Source organism: Tamandua tetradactyla, chromosome 16 (genome assembly GCF_023851605.1).
Source record: "Tamandua tetradactyla isolate mTamTet1 chromosome 16, mTamTet1.pri, whole genome shotgun sequence".
Classification (NCBI taxonomy): Eukaryota; Metazoa; Chordata; class Mammalia; order Pilosa; family Myrmecophagidae; genus Tamandua; species Tamandua tetradactyla.
The window spans coordinates 41,344,886-41,361,837 of NC_135342.1; the positions used below are offsets into that span (position 1 = coordinate 41,344,886).

A 16,952-nucleotide genomic window follows, 5' to 3' on the forward strand; every position below is an offset into this window, starting at 1 on the left:
TTCCATTATTTACAATAGGATTTACCACATGTGATTGTGCCGGTTTGAAACTGTTTTGTACCCCAGAAAAGCCATGTTCTTTAATCCTGATTCAATATTGTTGGGTGAGATCTTTTTGATTGTTTCCCAAGAGATGTGATCCACCTAATTATGGATGTGATCTTTTGATTAGGTGGTTTCCATGTAGATGTGTCTCTGCCCATTAAAAGTGGGTCACTTACTAGAGTCCTTTAAAAAGGAGTCATTTTGGAAAAAGCTTCAGAGCCCAAACAGACAGAGACCTTTGGAGATGCAGAAAGAAAATACCCCAGGGAAAGCCATTTGAAATGAGAAGCTGGGAAAAAAAGCTAACAGACATCACCATATGCCTTCCCAGATGTCAGAGAAACCCAAAACATCATGGGCTCTTTTTTGAGTCAAGGTATCTTTCTCTGGATGCCTCAGTTTGGACATCTTTGTGGCTTTAGAACTGTAAACTTGTAACTTGACAAATTCCCTTTATAAAAGCCAACACATTTCTCATATATTGCATTTCTGGCAGCATTAACAAGCCAAAACAGTGATGCTATTTAAAAAAGAATTTATACAACCTAAAATTTCAACCTAAAAACATCTTCAAATATATCACTTATTGTTTTTAATTATTTTCACAATGTTGTGTGACCATCACTGCCATCAATTACCAAAACTTTACTATCAATCCAAATAGAACTCTGCATGATTTAATTATTACCTCCTCATCCCTTATCCCTACCCTGTCACCTGGTAACCTATTTCTACATTCTGACTCTAGGAGTTCACTTATTCTAACTGTTTTATATCAGTAAGTTCATACAATATTTGCTCTTTTGTTTCTGGTTTATTTCAGAATGGTATCTCCAAGGTTCATCTATGCTGTTACATATTTCAGAACTTCCTTCCTTTTTATGGCTGAATAATATTCCATTGTATATATATACTACATTTGTTGCTCCTTCCATCTTTTGGCAATTGTGAATGATGCCACTATGAACTTCAGTGTAAAAATATTTGTTTGAGTTCCTGTTTTCAAATATTTGGGGTATATACCTAGAAATGGGATTGTCAGGTCATATGGTAGTTCTATACTTAACTTTCTGAGGAATCTCCCAATTGTTTCCCACAGTACCTGCACCATTTTACACTACGACCAACAATTAATGAGTAGTTCTATTTCTCCACATCCACTCCAAAACTTGTAAAGTCTTGTTTTTCTTAAATGTAGCTATTACACATTTCACAAATGCATGAAATTGTATCTCACTGTGGTTTTGATTTGCATTTCCCTAAAGCTGATGATGTGTGAGCATCTTTTCATGAGCTATTTGACCATTTGTATATCTTCTTGGAGAAATGTCTATTCAAGTCCTTTGCCCATTTTTAAAATGGGTTGTTTGTATTTTTATTGTTGAGTTGTAGGATTTATTTATATATCTTGGTATTGAACCCTTTAATGATGAAATCCTTTGATGCCAAAAGTTTTTAATTTTCATGAGATCCCATTTTCTATTCTTTTGTTGCTTGTGCTTTGCATGTAAAGCCTAAGAAGGCATTGCCCTAACACAAGATTCCAAAGATGCTTCCCTACACTTTCTTCTAAGAGTTTTACTTCTGGTGCTTGTCTTTAGGTCTTTGATCCATTTTGAGTTGATATGAAGTGAGGTAGGGGTCCACCTTCATTCTTTTGCATATGGACACCCACTTTTCCCAGCACTTTTTGTTGAAAAGACTATTCTTTCTCCATTGTGTGACCTGACACCCTAGTAAAAAATCAGTTGGCCATAAATATGAGGGTTGATTTCTGAATTCTCAATTCAATTCCATTGGTCTATATGTTGGTCCTTGTGCCAGTACCAGGATGTTTTGATTACTTATGGCTTTGTGATTAGTTTTAAGATCAAGAAGTGTAAGTCCTCCAATGTTTGTTTCCTAGGCTGCTCCAGCAAATACCATGACATGAGTTAGCTTAAAAAATATGAATTTATTAGCTTACAGTTTTGGGTTTAAGAAATGACCAAAACAAGCGCAAAATCAATGCAGTGCTTTCTTCCTGAAGACTGGTTGCTGGTGATCCTTGGCATCTGTGCCTCATGGTAAGGCACATGGTAGAACCTGCTGGTTTCTCCGTTCTCTTCTGGGTTTCATTTATTTTGACTTTCTGCTCCCATAGTTTTCTCTCTTCATCTTGCTTTTGTTTCTAAATGACTTTAGTTTGAGGACTAAGACTCATCCTGAATAAGTGGGTCACACCTTAACTGAAGGAGCCTCATCAAAAAGTGCCACTTGTAATGGGGTCACATCCACAGGGATGGAGTAAATATAAGAACATGTTTTTCTGGGTACTTACAGCATCAAACCATCACACCCAATCTCATTTTTTTTTTCAAGATGGCTTCAGCTATTCAGGGTCCCTTACCCTTCCACATAAATTTAAGGATTAGCTTTTCCATTTCTGTAAAGAAAGTTATTGGGATTTTTATTGTGATTGCATTTAATCTTTAAATTGATTTAGATAGAATTGACATCTTTGTAACCAAGAAGTTAGGATTTAAGGGATGATTATTATTACTAAATCAGTATATAGATATTCCTTTTTTACTTTTTGGTATATTAGGGTAGAAAGAGGGAAATACCCGAAATCTCTGAACTTTAATTCAGTTGCTTAATCTCTGATGATGATTTTAAAATTGATAATTTGGTTTTGTTTTTTTTTTGTGTGTGTGAGCATGTTCTGGGAATTGAACTGGGGTCTTGGTAGGCAAGAATTCTGCCACTGAGCCACCATCACACCACCCTAATAATGATTATATAGACCTTATCTTGTGCCCTTGTGATTGTAAAAACCTATGTTTGATTCCTGGACCATGCACCTCTCAAAACAATAGCAACAATGAAACAACCTTATGACCAATCTTCACTTATAGCCATTGTATCCAGTTTTTAGACTTTAAAGTCTTATGACCACTAAAGACAGCCCCTAATGTTTATTAATGAAGGGTCTTGGGTCATCCCAGAACTAACCTACCTCAAGTCAAAGTTTTCTTGATAACCAAAGCTGGATCTAACCAAAATGGGCCTGTTTGGTATGCACAGTAGTTTAGACTTTAACCTATAAGCTACCTATACCTATAACCTATCATTATAATACTAAAAATCATGCCCATCATCATATTAAGGCCATCACTTTCATATATATTCTGTGGCTAAGCATGTAATCAATCTGTGCATTCTCAATAATTAGAGCATCTCTAATTACATCATCTGGAGTCATTGTGCTCATTATCCTAAAAACTGCCCATCTTTTAATATTATAAAATGATCAAATTATTGTAGTTCATAGAGAGCAGATTTTTTGAACAATAGATCATCTGATCCTCTGCTTCATACCTAGTAATAAACTCTTTCTATCTTTGAAACCCAATGCCTTAAAAATTGATCATTAAGTACATCGGACAGAGAACTCACCACTTTTGTCTGGTAACATCTTGACAATATTTAGCCTTTCCAATCCATGACCATAGAATGTTTTTCTATTTATTTAGATCTTTGATTTCTTTTACCACTGTCTTGTAATCTTCTGTGTATAAAAAGTCCTTTAAATCCTTGGGAAGACTTATTCTCAGAATTTTATTCTTTCAGTTGTCGCTATTGTACATCTAAGTTTTCTCTTGATTTTTCTTCATATTGTTCAAATTAATTTATAGAAGCACATGGATTTTGGAGTGTTGATTTTTACCCTACCCCATTGCTGAATTAATTTATTAGCTCCAGTAGCTTTGTTGTGGATATTTCAGGATTATTTTTATGTAGAATGGTGTCAGCTGTAAATAGGGAAAGTTTTACTTCTTTTACAATTCAGATGATCTCTAGTTCTCTTTCCTAATTGTTCTAGCTAAAACTTCCAGTATAATGTTCAATAACTGTGGTGAAAGTAGGCATATCCTTGTCTTGTTCTATATTTTAAAGGAAAAGCTGTCAGTCTTTCATCCATTGAGTATGGTGTTAGCTGTGGCTTTAGTATGAGGTTGATGTTGGCCTCATAGAATGAATTAGAAAGTGTTCCCTCCTCTTCAATTTTTTGGAAGACTTTGAAAAGGATAGGTGTTGTTTTTGGAATATTGGGTAAAATTCACCTGTGAATCCATCTGGCCCTGGGCTTGGCTTTGTTGGGGGGATTTTTTTTTTTTTTTTTTTTTTTGCATGGGCAGGTACCAGGAATTGAACCTGGGTCTTCAGCATGGCAGGTGAGAACTCTGCCTGCTGAGCCACTGTGGCCCACCCTGTTGGGAGGATTTTGATTACTGATTCAATCTCTTTATTAGTTTGATTTGTTGGGATCTCCTATTACTTCTTGAGTCAGAGTAGGTAGTTTTTGTGTTTCCAGAAAGTTTTCCCATTTTATTTAAGCTATCCAGTTTGTGGGTGTACATTTGTTCATAGCATTCTCTTTTAGTCCTTTCATTTCTTTGAAGTCGGTAGTAATGTCCCTCTTTTCATTTCTGATTTTAGTTATTTGTGTCCTCTTTCTTTTTTTCTTTATCAGTCTAGCTAAAGGTTTTGATTTTGTTGATCTTTCAAATAATTAACTTTTAGTTTGTTGATATGTTTTATTCTCTATATCATTTATCTAGGCTCTAATCTTTGTTATTTTCTTTCTTCTGTTTACATTTGGTTCAATTTGTTCTTGTTTTTTCTGGATTCTTTATTTATGAGGTAAGGTCTCTGATTTGAGATCATTCTTCTTCTTCATCTTCTTTTTTTGCATGGACAGGCACCGGAAGTCGAATCCAGGACTCTGGCATGGCAGGTGAGAATTCTGCCGCTGAGCCACCGTGGCTCATCCCTTTCTTCTTTTTTAATGTAGGCATTAAAGCTATAAATTTCCCTCTGTGAACTGCCTTTTCTGCAACTCAGAAATTTTGGTACGTTGTGTTTTCATCATCATTTGCCTCAAGATACTTCCTAATTCCCTATGCTATTTCTTCTTTGGTGTATTGATTATTTCAGAGTGTGTTGTTTTAACTTCTACCTATTTGTGAATTTTCCATTTCTTTATGTTATTGATTTCAAGTTTCATTCCATTGTGATCAGAGAAAATAAATAGTTTGATTTCAATATTTTTTAATTTATTGAGACTTGTTTTTTTGGATTAACACACAGTCTATCCTAGAGAAGGATCAATTGCCCTAGAGAAGAATGTGTATTCTGCTGCTGTTGAGTGAAGTGCTCTAAATACCTCTTTTAGGACTAGCTGCTTTAGAGTATCAGCCAAGTCCTCCATTTCCTTATTGATCTTGTGTCTAGATGTTCTATCCATTACTGAAAGTGGTGTATAGAAATCTACTATTAATGTAGAACTATTTCTTCCTTCCAATCTATCATTATTTGCTTCATATACTTTGGGGGCTTTGCCATTAGGTGCATATATATATTTGTAATTGCTATATCTTCTTCTTTAATTGACACCTTTATCAATATATAGTGACCCTTATTGTCCTTTATAACAGTTTTGAATTAAAGTTAATTTTATCTGATATTAGTATGGCTCCCAAGCTATCTTTTGTTAATACTTAGATGGTATATTTTCCCATCCTTTCACTTTCAATCTTTTTATGTCTTTGAATTTAAGATGAATCTCTTGTGAACAGCATATGGTGGTGTCATGCTTTTTATCTATTCTGTCAATCTCTACCTTTTGACTGGAGTGTTTAATCCATTTACATTTAAAGTAACTACTGATAATGCAGGATTTTCTTTGGCTATTTTGTGTTTGTAAGTCTCTGACATTTTTTTGACATTCAATTCTTCCATTAATGACTATTTCCATATTCATTTGGCTTTTTGTATTGTATCATTTTGAGATCTTTCTCATTTCTTTCTGAATTTTTTTTGGTATATTTTCCTTGTGGTTAACATGAGGTTAAAATTTAACATCTTAAGTCTATAAAATCATTTGATTTAATACCAATGTATCTTCAATAACACACACATACACAGTTTCTATACCCCTCTGCCTCCTTCACTATTTGTATTTGTTCTAAGTTATATTTTTGTATGTCATATATCCAAAGCCATCAACTTATCATACTTTTTATGCATTTGCATTTTACCATCTGTATGAAACAAGAACTGGAGTTACAAACAATAGAATAAGATAGTAATGGCATTTATAATTATCCAAACTATACCTTTATTTATAATTACCCAAATTGTTACCTTTACTATCAGTCTTTATCTATTTATGCTTCTTTGATCCACTGTACAGTGTTCTTTCCTTTCAGTCTGAAGAACTTCCTTTAGCATTGCTTTTAGGACAGGACTAGTGGTGACAAATTCTCTTAGCTTTTGTTTATCTGGGAGTGTGTTCCTCTCTTCCTCATTTTTGAAAGAAAGTCTTGCCAGATATAAAATTCTTGGTTGACAACTAACTGTTTTCTTTCAACATTTTAAATATTTCATACCATTGCCTTCTTGTTTCAATGGTTTCTGATGAGATATCTATGCTTAATCTTTATCCTCTGTTTTTCCTTCTGGTGTCACACTTGCCCCCAGCTCTTCTCCTTCAACCATACTCACATTCTGCTTCATTCAGCATACTTATATTATTGTACTACCATTAGATAGCATGGCTCTATCCATTTCTGAAGCTTTACAATCCTTCTTCTTGCGCATTCTGTATTCCTTCAGCAGCAAATGTCCAATCTATCTTGACAACCTATATTCTGTTTTGCATGGGCAGGCACCAGGAATCAAACCCGGGTCTCTGTTATGGCAGGCAAAATCTCTGCTGGCTGAGCCACCCATGGCCCACCCAAAAACCTATATTCTTAACTTTAACTCTCAAAGTTCATTCATCAAGGTTAGTATATATTAGTGAGACCATACAGCATTTGTTCTTTTGTTTCTGGCTAATTTCATTCAGCATTCAGGGTTTCATCCACATCATTACATGCTTTATAACTTTATTTTGTCTTACAGCTGCATAACATTCCATTGTATGTGTATACCGGTTTTTTTTAGTCACTCATCCATTGGTGGATATTTATGCTTTTTATATCTCTTGGCAATCATGAATAATGCCACTAGAAGCATTGGTGTGCAAATGTCCATTTCTGCTCTTGACTTCAGTTCCTCCAAAATATATCTAGTAATGAGTGCTGGGTCATATGGCAATTCTATACTTAGCTTCCTAAGGAACCACTGACCTGCCTTCCACAGCTGTTGCACCATTCTCATTCCCACCAACAATGAATAAGTGTGCCTCTTTCTCCACATCCTCTCTAACACTTGTCATTCCTGGTTTTTTTGATAATGGTCATTCTAGTAGGTGTGAGATGATATCTCACTGTGGTATTGATTTGCATTTCCCTGATAGCCAGTGATGTTGACCATCTTTTCATGTGTTTTTGAGCTCTTTGTATTTCCTCTTCAGAGTGTCTCTTGCGCATTTTTAAATTGGGTTGTATATCTTCTTTATGTTGAGTTGTTGGATCTCTTTATATATTCTGGATATTAAATCCCTATCTGAAATGTGGCTTCCAAATGCTGTCTCCCATTGTATAGGCTGCGTTTTTACTTTTCTTTTTTACTTTTCAAAGTGCTTTGATGCAAAAAAGTGCTCAATTTTGAAGAGATCCTATTTGTCTAGTTCTTCATTCATTGCTCATGATTTGGGTATAAGGTCCAGTAAAACCCTACCTGTCACAAGATCTTTAAATATTTTCCTACATTTTCTTCTAAACATTTTATAATCTTAGTATTAATGTTTAGGTTTTTGATCTATGTTGAGTCAATTTTGTATAAGGTGTGAGAAAAGGGTCCTCTTTCATTGTTTTCGATATGGATATGCAGTTCTCTAAGCACCATTTATTGAAGAGACTGCTCTGTTCCAGTTGAGTTGATGTGATCACCTTATCAAAGATCAATTGGCCATGGACATGAGGGTCCACCTCTGAAAACTCAATTCAATTCTGCTGGTCAGTACACCTATCTTTATGCCAGTGCCATGCAGTTCTGACAGCTGTAGCTATGCAATATGCTTTAAAGTCAGGTCATGCAAGACCTCCCATTTCATTTTTCTTTCTCAAGATATTTTTAGTTATTTGGGGCACCCTGTTCTTCCAAATTAACTTGATTATTGGTTTTTCTATTTCTGTAAAGTTGTTGGGGTTTTAATTGGTATTGCATTGAATCTATAAATCAATTTGGGAAGAATTGATGCCTTAATTATATTTAGTATTCTGATCCATGAACATGGGTACATCCTTCCATTTATTTAGGTCTTCCTTGATTTGTTTAACTAAAGTTTTATAGTTTGGATGTATAGGTCTCTTATGTCCTTGGTTAAATTTATTCATAGACATTTGATTCTTTTGGATGCTATTGTAAATGGAAGCTTTCTAAAAAAATTTCCTCCTCAGATTTTTCATTGCTGGTGCATAGAAACACTATTGACTTTTGCATGTTGGCCTTGTATCCTGCCACTTTGCTGGACTTCACTGTAGATTTTTCAGGATTTTCTACATACAGGATCATGTCACCTGTAAAAAGTGAAAGTTTTATTCCTTGCTTTCTAATTTGGATGCCTTTTATTTCTTTTTCTTGCCTAATTTCTCTGTCTAGATTTTGCAGCACAATGTTGAGTAACAATGATGACAATGGACATCCTTGTCTTGTTCCTGATCTTAGAGGGAAAGATTTCAGCCTTTCTGCAATGAGTACAATGTTAAGTATGAGTTTTCATATATTTTCTTTATCATGTTGAGGAAATTTCCTTCTATTCCTATCCTTTGAAGTATTTGCATCAAGAAAGGATGATGAATTTTGTCAAATGCCTATCTGCATCAATCAAGATGGTCAGTCACATGGTTTTCCTCTTTAATTTATTGAATTATTGTATTATAGTAATTGATTTTCTTGTGTTGAACCACCTTTATATACATGGAATAAAACCTACTTGGTTATGTGTAATTCTTTTAATGTGTGGCTGGATTTGATTTGCAAGTATTTTGTTGAGGATTTTTGCATCAATATTCATTAAAGACATTGATTTGAAATTTTCTTTCATTGCAGTATATTTGACCTGGCTTCAGTATTAGGGTTAGGTTGGTTTCATAGAATGAGTTAGGTAGATTTCTCTCCCCTTCAATTTTCTTGAAGAGTTTGATCAGGATTAGCAAGAATTTTTTCTTGAATGTTTGGTAGAACTCACATGTGAACCTATGGGTGTTTTCATTTTGGGTGTTTTTTGATGATTGATTCAATCTCTTTACTCATCATTGGTTTGTTGATGTCTTCTATTTCTTCTCAAGTCAATGTTGGCTGTTCTTTTTCTAAGAAGTTGATTTCATCTAAGTTGTCAAGTTTGTTAGCATATAGTTGTTCATAGCACCCTCTTATTATCTCTTTATTTCTGCAAGATCAGTAGTTATGTTCCCCCTTCCATTTCTGATTTTATTTATTTGCAGCCACTCTCTTTGTTTCTATTTCAGCCTAGCTAAGGGTTTATCTATTTTATTGAGTTTCCCAAAGGCCCAGCTTCAGGTTTTATTGCTTCTCTCTATGGTTTTCATGTTCTCTATGTCATTTATTTCTTCTCTAGTCTTTGTTATTTCTTTCCTTCTGATTGCTTTTGGGTTAGTTTGCTGTTCTTTTATAGTTCCTTCAGATAAGCACTTAATTACTTAATTTTTTCTCTTTCTTCTTTTTTAATATAGGCATTGAGAACAATAAATCTCCCTCTCATCACCACATTTGCTGCATCCTGTAAGTTTTGATATGCTGTGCTCTCATTTTCATTTGCCTTGAGATATTTACTGATTTTTCTTGTAATTTCCTCCTTGACCTATTGCTTGTTTAAGAATGAGTTGTTTAGCCTCCATAAATCTGTGAAGTTTCTAGGCTTCTGCCTAGTAATAATTACTAACTGCATTCCATTATAATCTGAGAAAGTGCTTTGTGTAATTTCAATATTCTTAAATTTACTAAGACCTGCTTTGTGCCCCAACCTATGGTCTATTTTGGAGAATGATCCATAAGCACTTGAGAAAAATGTGCATCTTGCTTTTGTAGGTGCAATGTTCTGTAAATGTCTGTTAAGTCTATATCATTTATCATATTATTCAAGATCTCTAGCTCCTTATTGATCCTCTGTCTAGATGTTCTATCCATTGAAACTGTGGTGCATTGAAGCTTCCAGCTGCTATTGTAGAAACATTTACTTTCTCCCTTAAATGTTGTCAGTGTTTGCCTCATGCATTTTGGGGCACTCTAACTCAGTGCATAGATATTTATTACTGTTATGTCTTCCTGGTGAATTGTCCCTTTTATTAATATGTAGTGTCCTTCTTTGTCTTTTAAAATTTTTATACCTTTGAAATTGAATTTGTCTGACTTTAGTATAGCTACCCCCACTCCCTTCTGGTTGTTGTTTGCATGGATTATCTTTTTCCAACCTTTCACTTTCAACCTGTTTTTGTCCTTGGTTCTTAAATTAGTCTTTTGTAGCCAGCATATAGATGGATTCTGTTTTTTAAGTCCATTCTGCTAATCTATATCTTTTGATTGGGGAGTTTAATCCATTAATATTTAATGTTATTACTCTAAAGGCTGTACTTTCTTCACCCATTTTTCCTTTTAGATTGTAGTTGTCATATCTTAACTTTTTTCTTTCTTTTAACCCTATTAATTACCCTTCCTGCTAATCGTCACTTCTGCACTCTTCTCCAAATTTCTTTCATATCTTTTCCTACCTACCTGTGGGCTTTCCTTTAGCATCTTTTGCAAAGCAGGCCTCTTGTTCACAAATTCTCTAAGTGTCTGTTTGCCTGTAAATATTTTAAACTCTTCCTCACTTTTGAAGGTCAGAATTCTTAGTTGGCAGTTTTTCTCTTTCAGTGTCTTAAATATGTCATCCCACTGCCTTCTTGCCTCTACGGTTTCTGCTTGGAAATCTGCAATTAGTCTTATTAAGCTTCACTTTTATGTGATGAATTGCTTTTGTCCTGCCGCTTTCAGAATTCTCTGTCTTTGACATTTCACAATCTAATTAGTAAGTGTCTTGTCATAGGTCTATTTGGATCTCTTCTGTTTGGGGTATGCTGCACTTCTTGAACCTATATTTTTATGTCTTTCAGAAGAGTTGGGAAATTTTCATTGATTATTTCCTCCATTATTCTTTTTGCTCCTTTTCACTTCTCTTCTCCTTCTGGGACACCCACAACACGTACACTTAGGGACTTCATGTTGTCATTCAGTTCCCTGAAACCCTGCTCAAATTTTTCCATTTTTTTCCCCTCCCTGTTTTTTATGTGTATAGAATTTTAGATGTCCTGTCTTCTAGTTCACTGATCCTTTCTTCTGCTTCTTCAAATATGCTGTTGTATGTTATCATTTTGTTTTTCATTCCTTCTTTTTTTATATATAATTCAGTCTCCAAAAAGACTCAAAAATTGCCAGTGCCAACTATATTTCAAGTTGTCATGGCGGGATATTGGGAAAAGTTTTCAATTAGCAATAATCGTGCCTCAGATAAACCTCGTTGGCTATGATACTGCCACTGCATAAAGCTCATCATCACTTCTCTTGTGTCTTTCATTCCCATAAGATTTGCCACTTATCTTTTCAAGCTTTCCAGTTCTTCTGTATGGGACACTCTGTACCTTCTTTGTATCCTTCATGCCTTTTAATTTTTTTCCCTTCAGCTCATTGAATTGATTTAGATTTAGATAGATTTAACACATTAATTAGTTGTTTCAACTCCTTTATCTTAGTTGAGGTTTTAGTTTGTCGCTTTTGTGGGACCATATCTTTGTTCTTCCTGTATGAGTCATGATTTTTTGCCAGTGTGGTGGCATCTGATTTTCTTGTTTCGTTTACCTAGAGGTCATTTTTATCTCTTCTGCCTAGGGCTTTCTTGATGGTTGGATTTGTTCTTTATCTGTTCATCTCCCTCACCAGCCAATTATCAGATTTGTTCTGTCCCCAAATGTCCTCACAAATCCAGGCACCTACAGCAGTCTGCCTTAGGGATGGGAGTAGGCACTGGACACCACAGCAATATCTCTGTGGGTAAAACAAGTCTGCTGTCTCCCAGTGATGCTCTAGGTTTCACTTCCCTGAAAGACCTGGGTTTGTTTTAGGGCAGTGCTTTAACAGTTGGGTCATACAGTTTTCTCAGCCAAAACAGAGGCAGGTTCCCATGCAGGGGCTCTTGACCCACTCCAGTCAGCCTGAAAAAATTTTCCAGGTAGTGTCTGAAAAAGCCCTTCAATTCTCTTGCACTACCTGTTTTGCCCAGGAAATGATGCTGTTCAGTAACTTAATCACCCTCAGAGCACTGGTTGGGTCTCTCCAGGTCTGGCTAAAAAAGCAGGTTTCCTGTTTCCTCTCTTTGATGGCCAAAATCCGGTTCAATGTGGGTTTGTGCACCCCCCACACTTTATTTGTGGCAGAGCACACCCCCAGCTGTCCCAGTCTTTAGCCTTCCCCCAGGAATGAATGAGGTATCTCACTGCCATTTTTCACAGGGGTGAAGGGAGGACTTAAGGACCCAGGGCTGGAAACACAACTTCTGTCCTCATATTCTCAGATTCCCTGTCTCTCACTACATTAGTTTGCAAATTGCCAGAATGTAATATACCAGAAATGGAATGGCCTTTGAAAAGGGAATTAAATATGTTACAAGTTAACAGTTCTAGTGCTGAGAAAATGTCCAAACTTAGGCACCCAGAGAAAGATAGCCTAATTCAAGAAAAGCTGATGAGTTTAGAACATCTCTGTTTTGTTGCTTTCAACCTCTGTTCTCGTGGGGTTTCCTCACTTTGCTTCTTCAGGGCTGGCTTTATCTCTTAGCTTCCCTTGGGTCACTTCAGTTTCTGGCTTGCTTAACATCTCATAGGAATCCACATGGCTATGTCTGCTGGGCTCCAAGCATCTCCAAACATCCATGTCTCTGTTTTCCAAGCATCATCATCTGTGTCAGCTCTGTTCTTTCTAAAATGTTTCCTCTTCTAAAGGACTCCAGTAAACTAATCAAGACCCACTCTGAATGGGCAGAGCCACACCTCCAATTCACCAAAAGGCCACACCCACAATTGGGCAGGTCACATCTCCATGGAAATAATCTAATCAAAATTTCTGACTTACAGTCTTGAATTAGGATTAAAATAAAAGGTTGTCCCCACAAGACTGAATCAGGATTAAAACAATGGCTTTTCTAGGGTACATAATACTTTCAAACTGGCACACTCACTGATCTGGGCCTTGAAATGCTGTTTCCTGTTCCCTAGGTCTCCAAAAGTTGAGGGTTTGTGAGAGAATACATATTCTGTGTCCCTGTTGAGAAGCATCCCTGTTTCTGTTTCTCCGCCCATCCCACACTGTGAGACTGAGTGAGGCAGAGGGGAGAGGACTGGCAAGTCCAGGACAGAAATTTCCTATGTGATATGCTTCTGTTTCTTCAGTTCAGGATTTGTCGAGTCCATCTCCAGTCCATATCTTCCCCCAATTTCTGAACAATTCAGAATTGTTCTTTCTTTAATGCTGAATCTTCAAGGAGAAATTTTCAGTAGCTGTTTACATTGTCATTTTGTTGATGTCACCCCTAAAGTGTAATTTTTGAATTATCTTTTGGCTAAGTACTATGACATAAGAATTCATCTTTGAAAACTGTCAGACAAGTATATTTAGAAATTCGTAAAACAGAATGTTCACTGTTGCATTATTTATAATAATAAAAGGGGAAACAATCTAAAAATACATCTATCAGGAATGAATTAACTAACAAATGGTAAATTATAGAGTCAAATACCAGGGGAGTAACTAAAAGAAATGAGGTACGTTTAGTTTTTTTTTTTAACATCTTTTATTGTGAAATACAACATACATACAAAAAAGCAATAAATTTCAAAGTACATTGTAGCAAGTTGTTATAGAACAGATTTCAGAGTTTGGTATGGGGTACAGTTCCACAATTTTAAGATTTCCCTTCTAGCTGCTCCAGGATGCTGGAGACTGAATTAATATAATGATTGAGGAGTAGATTTATTTTAACATGAAAATAATGTTTTAAGCACGTTTTAGATATCTATTGCCATGTTACAAACAACTCCAGAACTGAGGAGTTTAAATCAACTATTTTATTTTTTCCTGATTTTGTGGGTCAGAACTCAGGAGGGACTCACCTGAATGGTATGTCTCTTCTCTATCTACATGTAGTCAGCTGGGCCAGGTGGGGCTGCAGGGCCCTCCTCCAAGATGGCTTCTTCACTTGTGCTCCTGGTGTCTTAGTGCACCTTGGCTTCTCTCTCCTTCAACGTGGAAGCTCATGTTCCAGAGCTTCTTGGGCTTCCTCACAATATGGTGGTCTCAGGGTAGCCCTACTTCTTATATGATGATTGACTTCCAGGAAGCAGAAAGTGGAAGTTTCCAGGCCATTTATAGGCTACGTACAAAACTGAGACAACATTACTTCAACTATATTCTAGTGATTAAAGCAGTACAGGTCTTCTCAGATTTAAGGAAGTGGAGAAATATTATTTCTTGATGGGAGAGTGGCAAAGTCACATTTCCCAAGAGTATACATGATAGGGAATGTTGTTTGGGCCAACTTTGGAAATTGCAGTCTGCCACAATATATGATTCAACTTATGTAAATATTCATGTTTTTAATATTTAAAAATCTAAGAAAATGTAGAGCTACACAATGCTTCAGTGGGGCATAGCAAATTTAGGTAGAACTCTACTTTTCTATTTTCTACTTTAGATTTTTCAGTGTTTACAGTAAACTTTAATAACAGCAAAATAAAAGATATGCCAATTTTGATATAAAAAATAAACTGATTATTTAAAATTGTGAGCCCAAAGTGCACATTTACACAGATGACAATTTCCCCCCGTTGAAAATTTCAGGAGGAACCTCTACATAATTTTCCGTATTTGCACGTGGATTAGAAGTGATGGCTTCTTAGCAAAATTGAATTTAAATAATGGATTTAAATAATAGCCATTATTCAGGATGAGCTTAATGCATTCCCCACCCTAGATGAAAGATTTTGGCAATGAAATAGAACAGATAAAAGATTACAGTTGCCTCATGCAAATTATGTCTCATTAAAAACTTTAAAAAATTAAAAATGAAGCAGACAAAAATGGATTTACAGGTTAAGTGTCCTTTTTAGCAGTCAGAAGAATGATCTCTGCCTTTAGTGAGCATCTGTCTGGTTCTTACTCTCTATTTTCAGCAGCATCACTCCTGTAGCTGTTATTAGAAAAACAACAAATGTGTATGTTTGAAGATTTTTCATTGCCTTCACTCATCTTCTCAACATACCCAGAAGTCATAATGCTGAAATTACACTGACACAATCATCACCATGGAAACGGAGGCTGGCGTCATAAACATGGCATTATGACTTCTCAGGAGGAGGCAGGCAGAATTCTGGCACTGAATGTGTAAGATTTATTAAAAAACATAAATGTCTTGAAGAATAACACCAAGGCAAAAAAAAAAAAAAAAGGGTATGAAGTTTCGTTGTTCTCCAAGAATTTGCTCACGTCTGACAGGACTTGATTTTGCCTATTCTTTTTATTTTCCATAGCTGTGATTGGCATGTTATATTCTAATCTTAGTCACTGGCTGTTCAGGCTGGCAGGATCTGCATTTGCAGGAGAAAAAATCCAGAGAAGAAAACTGACTTGCCAAAGTCACATACCTAGCAAGTGAGTAGCTCTGCTGAAGTCAGACCCTTTTCCTGACTCCCAATCCACACATTTTAATTTACCTCTTAGTGTCCCAGTTATACTTTGAGAACAAAATTTGTGCATCATTATAACATTGGGATGGCTATTTTAATAAAATAAAAATATATAATGTTTTAAGTAGGAGAAATTTTATCTCTCCACAGTGATAGAAACCCACGGGGCTATTTCTATATTATTTTTGTGCTATCTTTAGTGTATTGCCCTGATCTGCTGATCTAGGATGGCTCACATAATATCTGCATTCTAGCCAGCATGAGTGAAGGGCATTCTCTTGCCTCAAAAAAATTTTTATTGTGGTAACATATGTACAACACAGAATTTCCCATTTTAGCCACTGTCATGTGTTCAATTCAGTGATATTAAATACAATCACAATATAGTGCTGCCATCATCACCATCTATTACCAAAATTTTACTTCACCCCAAACAGAAACTCTGCACCCATTTAGTTGTAATTCACCATTCCCCTTCCCTTCACCCCCACCTCTGGTAATCTGTAATTTACTTTTAGTCTGTATGAATTTGCATATTTTAATTATTTCATATAAATGGAGAATAATACAGTATCTATCACTATGTGTATGATATGATGTCCTCAACATTCATTCATGTTTTAGCAGGTATCAGAACTTCATCCCTTTTAAAGCTGAATAATATTCCACCGTGTGTGTATATACCACACATTGTTTATTCATCTATTGATGGTCACTTGGGTTGTTTTCCTGCTTTTGGAAGTTGTTAATAATGCTACTGCAAACAGTGGTGTACAAAGATCTGTTTGAGTCCCTGTCTTCAATTTGGCTATATAGATAAAAATAGAATTGCTGGATCATAAGGTAATTCTATTTTTAAATTTCTAAGGAACTTTCAAATTGTTTTCCACAGAAGATGCACCATTTTACATTTCTACCTGCAGTGTACAAAGAACACTTTTTCACCAATATTTGTTATTTTTCTCCAACTCTTTTTTTTTTTTTTTTTGCATGGGCAGGTACCAGGAATCAAGCCCGGGTCTCTGGCATGGCAGGCAAGAACTGTGCCTGCTGAGCCACCATGGCCTGCCCCACTGTCCATTTTTTAAGAGCAAAATCTGAAAGTTACACAAGTAACTTCTGTTCACATTCCATTGACCAGAACTTATCTGGCCATCCCAGTTTTAAGGGAAGCTGGAA

At 35.8% G+C, this 16,952-nt stretch overlaps 1 long non-coding RNA gene and 1 other non-coding gene across 2 annotated transcripts in view; both read right to left on the bottom strand.

The window, feature by feature from the left end:
* LOC143660277 (uncharacterized) overlaps nucleotides 1–15,337 on the bottom strand; it is a 63,894-nt gene extending 48,557 nt beyond the window's left edge. Inside the window, exons 1-2 of the long non-coding RNA XR_013163911.1 lie at nucleotides 15,178–15,337; nucleotides 14,202–14,461 (exon numbers count right to left, since the gene is read on the bottom strand). This is a non-coding gene — a long non-coding RNA (uncharacterized LOC143660277). The remainder of the gene's footprint in view (nucleotides 1–14,201; nucleotides 14,462–15,177) is intronic.
* Nucleotides 11,449–11,587, bottom strand: LOC143660489 (U4 spliceosomal RNA). Its single transcript, XR_013164086.1, has one exon. It is a non-coding gene; the product is annotated as a U4 spliceosomal RNA (small nuclear RNA).
* Nucleotides 15,338–16,952: the final 1,615 nt, after the last annotated feature.